Consider the following 8,895-nt stretch of genomic DNA (forward strand, 5'->3'; position numbering starts at 1 on the left):
GAGAGAGCGGAGAGAGAGAGAGAGAGAGAGAGAGAGAGAGAGAGAGAGAGAGAGAGAGAGAGAGAGAGAGAGAGCGGGGAGAGAGAGAGAGAGAGAGAGGACCGCCACCGCTGCCGTTACCGCCGACGCCGTCGCCGACGCAAGGGCTGTCGCCGAAAGTGTAAGACTGACCATCTGCTCTAAATTTGTTAGTGTCGTGCACCGTATCGTATCGTGTCGCGTCTCGTCCGCGGAGTAGTCGCGCCAATAAAGAAAGCTCGCCCGAGGAAAGCGTCCTCGGGCTTCGTGTAACATTTCGCGAATAGTACCGTCTCGCGTATACTGACTATCGGGACGTGCGAGAGTCCCCGAATAAACGTCTCATTATTACTGATATCGAGTCTAGTGATTTCGCTTCCTTCTAACCCATCCCGTCTCCGACTTTAATTTAATCGAGCTACCGGTCCCGACGGTTCCGGGACGCGCATTTCTTTTGTGATAATTATTTATTCTCGCGTTTATCGAGGTGGTGCGGCCTTTCCGTACCTGGCGCCCAACTCTCGCGAAGATCTTAGTGGCGTGTCCGGGAGCCGACGGCAATTTGCCGACGCGGCGAACAAGCGACTGTTTGCGAGAAGTTCCGCTCGCGAGTACCGTCGCAATATATAAGAAATAAATAATAATAAATCTTTATATTTAATAGATGAAATTAATAATCGGACTATTGTTAATAATCTCAATATAAACTGCGGTTGGAATACTTGGGTATGATTGTGGATCGCCGGATTGTGGATCGCCGGATTGTGGATCGCCGGATTGTGGAGTCTAAATGTCACTGCATTGTTGTTACTAGATGTGAAAGATTGTAATGTACCAATCACTCAGCTACACACCGAAAAAATTTATATTCAACTACCCCAATTATGATAATTTGAATCAATCAATGTTATTCAATGTAAAATATTAATGTCGTGAACTGTATGTCGTTTAGTATGCATTTCTACATTTCAACTGTTACAAACTCAGAAATATCATACATAACTAGTATCTCTTTAGATCAATATAAAAGTGTCAAACAAAAACACTAAATATGAATGTAAACAATGTTATCAGTGGACTCAAAGTTAATGGCAGTTTCTCGACTAATAACTTTTACAGGAATAATAACTGAAGGAACATATTCTGGTGTACAATATTCAGATCCTTATGGAACATGGCAAAATGTGGTAGTTCAAGAAAAAGTAACTATAACTTTACAATCTTACCAAGCACTAATTGCTCTCGAAACTAATCAAATTTATTTAAATTTGCTCTCATCGAACGCAGTTATTCATTCACGACGTAATATCACACGTACTCAGTCAAAACTCGCGCCTACCCGCGCTTCACGATAACACTTCTCGATCTTTGTATTTAAAAAACGAGTCGTGCTCTCTCGCATCTTACTCTTTGTCTTTTCCCTTTCTTTTTCCAACTACAATTTCAAATTTCTTTTTTAAAAATGTTAACCGATAAAGAAAAGATAATGTTTCTTTATCGAAAATTTGGAGACCATATTAGATCATACAAAGAAGTAACTGATCTACATATTCAATGCTGCATATCCTAATCGCAATTTTATTTCTAAATCTACTGTTCAGAAGACAGTGATACGTTTTTTATGAAACAGAAACAGTTAAAGACCAAAATCCTTTCAAGCCTCATAACTCTAAATATGCCTAATAAAAAAATACTTTATTATAGGTTTTTGGAAAGTCCTTGAAATAAACTACAAGAATATGTAATAAAAAGTGGGGGTCCAATTTAAAAAATTCAATTTGACCTTCATATGACCTTTGTCCTCCACCCAAAGTCAAATTTTTAGCCATCATTAGGTACATTTTATTAAGCTCTACAACTTTGCTACTTGCATATTTTTCGCTACAGTTGATCCTTTTAGAGATATTTGACCGTTTCCGGACTTTTTGCCAACCCTGTATATAATCTTTGTAAATGCCAGTGCAGGATTAATTGGATTGTATTTTTGCATCAGAACTATTAAATTAATCATCGACACTATAATTCATGGATACGCTCTTCACTCAATTTATGGCTGGTCAATACATTTAATTAGAGTACTTTGGGGTTCGGTAACAAACTTACTAATACCTATCTCATAGGCCCGTGAGCAATCGTCCATTTTCTTCGCCGGCTGCGATGAACCATATGTCCCGCCTGCCGCGTCGCACGCTCTGATTCGCCCATTTATTTTATTTAATAACTCGAAATTTTACGTGGTAATTCGAAAAATGACTTCGACCATATTTTTCACTTTTATCTGTTCTAATTATATTTTTTTTCTTGGACGTCTTATAGTGGATCGTTGTGAACATAAAAGTCCTATATCGTTTTGCGATATTCGTAATAATAACCAAAAAATTAATTGCAAAAGATTAAGGAAAAGCGTATGCTGAATGATAGAGGAGTGCTCACAGCACTTCGACACGGTGCGACAAGGCGTAGAAGTACAACCATATAAGCATAAGCAGTGGTACATTTTTTTTAATCGTCGTGCGTCGACATCCGCGCGCCATATTACTAGGTCGCGCTGTGACTCGAGCGTTCCGTCCTCTACCATTCAACACACGTTTTTCCTTAATTTTTCGCAAATAGTTTCTCGGTTATTATTACGAATATCGCAAAACGGTATAGGACTTTTATGTTCATTTCGATCCGCTCTACGTTGCCATTACATGAAGCGCGGAAACGCGGAAGACAAAATCTTACTAGATTTCCGCGTTCCGCGAATTGAATCATTTCTTCCCGTACGTTGAAAAAGCGGAAAAGCGGAAGGCCCAAAACTTTTCTCTATTGTTTTTTCATCCAAGGTATCAAGGTATGAATTCCAAAAAAATATCAGATCCGAACGTGTTTGAATACGTCTTAATGTAACGGTGGTTAGGTTGAACAACTTGTGATAACTTGTGACAACTTGTGACAATAGATTTTTCCGCGCTTGTTCCGCGACTTTATTTCTCCTTATATTACATGCAGCTCAATTTGCGTGGAAAAACGGAACAGTTTGGTGACAAATAAATATCTGTATTCATTTTTTAAATTGTATTCACTTAATTTACTGCAATTTTTACTAATATGTTTATCTGTTCAGCTTATCTGTTGAATACAGAATCATTTTAATTAATAAATACCGTTAAAAATTAATATATTATAATTCTCCATATCGCTTTTCCGCTCAAAATATGTCTCATGTAATATAAGGCAATTAAAACAGACGCGGAACGCGTAGCGGATCTAGTAAGATTTTGTCTTCCGCGTTTCCGCGCTTCATGTAATGGCACCCTTACGAGAGTTTCGTATATTGTTTTGGGGCAATCTATGTAGATGTAACAAAATTGCTGTATCACTATAATTTTTTATACGTTTATGTATGAGAAAATGTTTATATATGAAAATTATACACTGTTATTATTTGGATTTTCTCATCATTATATACTCATTTTTGTAATGTTTTATTGTAATTTACAAATTTCAGGATAGTATATGTCCTATTGTGGCATTTGAAAATTTCGATTTTAAATTCAAATTATATGGATAAAAAAATCTCTGAAATTCAACTTTCATACAAATTGGATAATTTTCTATATTTTTTCAGCCATTATTGGATCTATCATTTTTATTTGAAAATTGTTTCTTCGAATTCGAAATTGGTTTAAAAACCTCAAAAAAGCTAATTTTTAATTGCAAATTGTTAATTACTTTAAATTTTTGAATGCTCTATTAAATTCGTCAATTTTTTAATCAAAAATTTTTATATTTTGAATTCGAAAACAACCTTCAAAAAACCCTCAATACAAACTTTTATGTGAATAGATCGACTTTTTGAAATCTTTGACCTAACTATATTGATCTACATTTTAAATTTTAAAATTTTTCTCAGATTCAGATTTAGTGACTCAGAAAACTTTCGGAAAATAATATTTTTATAATTTTGTTAATTTTTTTGTCAAAAGCATTTTTTACTTATAAATATTTTTGCCGCTCAACAGTGAAGGGATTTATCATGAAACTTAGCAATTTCGGACTTAAATCTTTCGCTGATATTGATGCAATTTGGCGTCAAAAAAACGTGTCTAGGTGAGTATTGACGTCAAGCATTCATTTGTGATTAAATAATGCAAATTTTGTCATATTTGACATAGAAAGGTTTTCGGGGCCGCTGAATACGATTTTGAAGTCAAGATTGTAAAATTCAAAATGATGAATCTAATATGGCGAATTACATATTCGAAAAATGAAAAATCTTGTTAGATTTTATTAAAACTCGGTATAGAGAGGTTTTTGGAGTTGCTGATTACAATTTGAACGTAAACATTGTAGATTTGAAAATGGCAGATCTAATATAGCGGATCATAACTTCGAAAAACCAACAGTTTTTAAATTTTTTAGATATTATTATTAGACGCGTTAATTCTCGAATTTCAAAACTCCGTTCTGAAATTTAATTAATCAGCGCTTCCGAAAATCTCTTTATACTAAGTTTAAAAATCGAAAAATAAAAAAAAAATCGAAAAGATTTCTGATTTTTCGAATTATGATTCGCTATATTGAATCCGCCATTTTGAATTTTACAATTTTGACCTCAAAATCGTATTCAGCGACCCCAAAAACTTCTGTATCAGGTTTAAAAAAATATTCTGATTCTTTTTACCTATGGGAACACAAATAGTAGAATTGAACGTGCCGCTGAAGGGGATAATCCGTATTAATAATAAAATCGGAATTATAATCGGTTGAAATAAATTATATTATATTCTGAAATTCTATTATAGACTTAATTTCTTCGGGCAATTTTCTTTCTTTCTTGGATAAATAACATGTAACTTGACGATTCAAAATTCGATGATTTTTCATAACAACATCAGTTAAACAATTTGAGGATGTTACAAAAGCGCACGCTTTATTTTTTTTATTATCTTCTTTTTAGAATTGAATTGCAGCAGCCCACTGTTGTAATTGCCATTTTATAACTAATTGTTTATACGCTCGTGTTTCGGTAAATCGATTATGAACACTTTTTTTATTGAAAATATAAAAGGTCTATTAGAGCAAGCATTGGGAGAAAGTACGCATAAATACAGTAAAAAATTTATTCTATAATTTTGAAGTAAAACACAAATGTTTCAATCCTACGTTGGATCCTTATCAATGTGAATTAGCTTTTGTGAACAGCAAATCTTGTTATAATAAAACATGTTATAATAAATGATGTTATTTATTGTGTTACAATATTCATGTTATTTATGCTATTCTTGTTTGAAGAAAAACCAAAAATTAAAACTGTATTATCGTTATGCTTATGAAGTATATAAGATGAATCAAAAGCGATAAAAAAAGAACTACTCCAAGAACCAACATGAATATAAATTTGCAATCATTGTTGCAAGAGGATGGAAACGAGAGTTATGGAGATTATTTTGAATTTAAAATAAAAGATCAATAACATTATATAAATTCTGTTTGAATGTCAAAATCCTATCAGAAAAAGTGCGTGTTATCGAAAATCTCGAATGTATCGAAACTTGAAGCCTCTTTTCCGCGACGCTGATTGGTCGTCCCGACTGTCTCGATTAGCTCGATCGAAATATGCGGCTAGGTTCGATCCGCTTACAGCTGTCAGATACGTGTGACGGATCAGGTTGTGTATTTTACATAATTTTTCACGGCTGTCAGCATTGGTTCTTGCTGTATTATTTATTATATTCACGACTGTCATCGGTCCTTGTAAGAATTACATCGATCACGATTATCAGCGGCGGACTCGCGAGTGACAAAGTTTGGTCGAAGGTTACATCACGAGGTGAGTAAATGTCCAGAAAGTTATATTTTCACTATTAGTAACGGCTTGATAGATTATATCTTTTGTTTATATTGATACATTTATGTGTTCTGCAAACATTTTGCCTGAAAGAAATTAAAATATTAAAGAAAAGAGGGATAGCAGAAAATTCACCAGAAGAAGTAAATTACACAACTTAAATCATAAAATGCATTTTATTATACTGATATTACTCAATATAGAAATAACTAATATGTTTATTTCAAATACTGATATGTTTTGTTACAGCGTCAAAGTAAAAGAATGTCTGTTTAATTTAAAATGAACAAAAAATATAATTAATTTATACACATACATATTATTTAAGAAATTAATTAATGTATTTTTAAAAGTTCAAAATAAATTTTCATTAAAATTATATCTGATTTCTTTTATAAGTTATATTAAAGTTTCACTTGTTCATTGAATATTAATATAATTATTAATTAATAAAAATATATTTTAATATTTTAATTTAATTTTATTTTTATTTTATATTTTTTATTGTTTCTTAGTAGCTAAATAGCGCGCGCGTAGCGCGCGCCTGTATTGTTTCTAGTAAAATTAATTAGAAACCGGGTCACACTACTTTTTATCTGTCAGTTGTTAATGCTAAAGACTTAAAATATTTATGAAAAGTGAGTGATATTTAACCCATTAACGTCTGGACGGACGAATTTTCTTAGTAATTTTCAGCGGTCTTATTTGTTATTTTGGAAATGTTTTGGAAAAATTTCAAGCAACATTATTTTTTACGTAAAATTAACGGTCTTTCAGAATCTGCTATCAGAATTTGTAAAAAATGAAATCCAATAAAGTTACAACTGATTATTTGGAAAAAATCGTGATTTTTTTTACATTCATATTTTTACATTAAAATAGTATTAGGAGAGTCTTCACAAGTCAAAATATCGCGTTCACATATCTTAAGAGGTAACGTCACGGCTGAGGTCGAAAAATGATACTTAATTTTAAGCATTTTTTACAAGTAGAAAAATTAATTTGATTGAAAAATCAAATGCAAGCCTGTATTATATAACTATCGAACTATACAAACATATTTTTATTATTTTTTTTTCAAAATGGCGGCGTACTGGCATTTCTTCGGAGACGTGTTTTTCTTTTCATAAAAAACAATGGGACTTCTTGCTCCGGTCTGGTTTGATCTGGAACAATCAGGCAAAGATTTTTATTATCTACATACATTAAACCTTTCGAGTACGTAGGATTATAGAGAAATACTAATTTTTCGCAATTTGGCACGTTATTGGAAAGAAAGTTCATTTTTTCCACTAAAATTTTGTTAAAAAACGGCTACTGCAAAAAAAGTTCCAAACGTTTCAAAAAAATCCTACGTTCTCGAAAGGGAAATATATCTGAGAAGATTGTGTTAAAATTTCAAACCAATCGGATGGAAATTGGCTGAGATATTTGTCCCACCGATTTTGAACAATGTTTCAAGAAAAACGCGGTTAAAATTTTTCATACTAGTTTTTTGTGTATACAGTTTAATTTTTTAGATTTATCTTTAATCGGCGACGCTTGCTCCATATAATTGGTCTTCCTCTGACACGTCAACCTTATGTTTTTCTTTTTTTTATTGATAAAATTGACTTCCTGGTTTCTTTGGCTTGGTCAGTGATGCTGCGCTCAGTTAGCTTGATGCGGCACGCGTCTGCCTCTACGCAAAAGTTGTAGCAAGTGGGGCCAATTTTAAGATACAAAACTTGCATGATTTGCATTATGCTATTGTAGCCTATAATAGCATGTAGCTACATCTGTAGCTATATCCATAATTTTTCCCACTTGAAAAACTTGGAGCCATAGACCACACAGTAGCGTTGAAATTTTTAGGGTATAAAATAAAATTTCTTCAAACGCGTGCTATTTCTATAAAAATAAATATTTTAGAAATATCCTACGTACTCTTCTGTAGCTATTGGCATGTAGATGACGGAAATTTTGGTTTTTTGTTCTAGATCAACATTTGCGACACTTATGCTACTAGAAAAACACACTTATGTTGACAAGTGTTGCCATTTTGTAACATGTGTTAACATATATGTTAACATAAAAATTTAAATATATACTTTAAAACATGTAAGGTAAAAGTACCAATACAGGGAAACTTAAATCTACGTACGTGAAACTTCCTTATTAAAAATTGAAACTTCCAATTTTGGATAAAGATATAATAAAAAGTAAAAACAGATTATACTTTATATATAGAAAATAAACATTTGTTGAAAAATTGCTTGTAAACATCAAAACTTTTTAAAATGTTAATCAATTCAAATGACCCAATACATGGACACTTCAACGCATGCGTCCCAGTGTCCGAACATTATGGTACCAATAAAGGGATAACGTGTAATAACTTAATTCTTCCGAATCAAATTAAACTCACTGAAAATTTTATGTTAAAGATGAAGCATTAATTTTATTTTCTGAATTAATTTTGGTTTTAAACTCTTTCTTTATTGATTTTTATAAGTATAATATCAATATACCCTTTTTTATCCATATATACTTTAATGACTAATATATGATAATTATTATACAGGGTGTCCAAAAAGTCTGGAAACACCTGAATAATTTCCCAGGTAAATTATTTTTGAAAAATGTTAAGATCACTCTTGTAGTAACTTTTGACGAGGAATTCAATGGTGACCTTGGATTTGACCTTGACGATGACCTTGAAGGTTATTTCAAGGTCAGCTCAATTTTTTTAAATGGAAACCCCCTTTTTTGACGTCGGCAATCGAAAGAGCGGGAAATTTTACGTCCAAAAACATTATAAGGCCATAAATCGTGGTTGACCTTGAAGGTCATTCAAAGGTTATTTAATTTTGAGGACTGGATATCTTCGAAGAACGCAGTTGATGAAAATAGCTTACTTTAGTTATTTTGTTTTATTGCAATTAGTGGTGACTTCAAACTCGACCTTGTTGATGTCCTTCAAGGTTATTTCAAGGTCAAATTTTTTTTTCTAAAAACCTCCTCATTTGTCGTCGGCAATTGAAAGAGCGGAAGTTTTCATA

The sequence above is a fragment of the Odontomachus brunneus genome, unplaced genomic scaffold (genome assembly GCF_010583005.1).
Source record: "Odontomachus brunneus isolate Ranch 3 - 2012 unplaced genomic scaffold, Obru_v1 Obru_scaffold_001, whole genome shotgun sequence".
Taxonomy (NCBI): Eukaryota; Metazoa; Arthropoda; class Insecta; order Hymenoptera; family Formicidae; genus Odontomachus; species Odontomachus brunneus.